The 238-nt window shown below is 25.6% G+C and overlaps 1 long non-coding RNA gene across 1 annotated transcript in view; it reads right to left on the minus strand.

Moving 5' to 3' along the window:
• Positions 1 to 6: 6 nt before the first annotated feature.
• Positions 7 to 238, minus strand: part of LOC116844435 — an 865-nt gene continuing 633 nt past the window's right edge. The window contains exon 3 of the long non-coding RNA XR_004378082.1: positions 7 to 180. This is a non-coding gene — a long non-coding RNA (uncharacterized LOC116844435). The remainder of the gene's footprint in view (positions 181 to 238) is intronic.

Genomic DNA, 238 nt, shown 5'->3' on the forward strand with positions numbered 1-238 from the left:
GTCATTTGCAACTGACACTGATGCTTCATGATTTAAATTTGCCGTATTCTTTGTTTTAAGAATGGATATTGAGATGTTAGCAACTTCCTCCACATTTTCTATTGTAGATACAATATCAGAAAAGTTTTTTGTTGCTAATGGAAGATTTGACAAAAGCAGTGTCTCTGTTACAGATTTCCTCTAGAATATATATATATATATATATATATATATATATATATATATATATATATATATA

The sequence above is a fragment of the Odontomachus brunneus genome, unplaced genomic scaffold, assembly GCF_010583005.1.
Source record: "Odontomachus brunneus isolate Ranch 3 - 2012 unplaced genomic scaffold, Obru_v1 Obru_scaffold_041, whole genome shotgun sequence".
NCBI lineage: Eukaryota > Metazoa > Arthropoda > Insecta > Hymenoptera > Formicidae > Odontomachus > Odontomachus brunneus.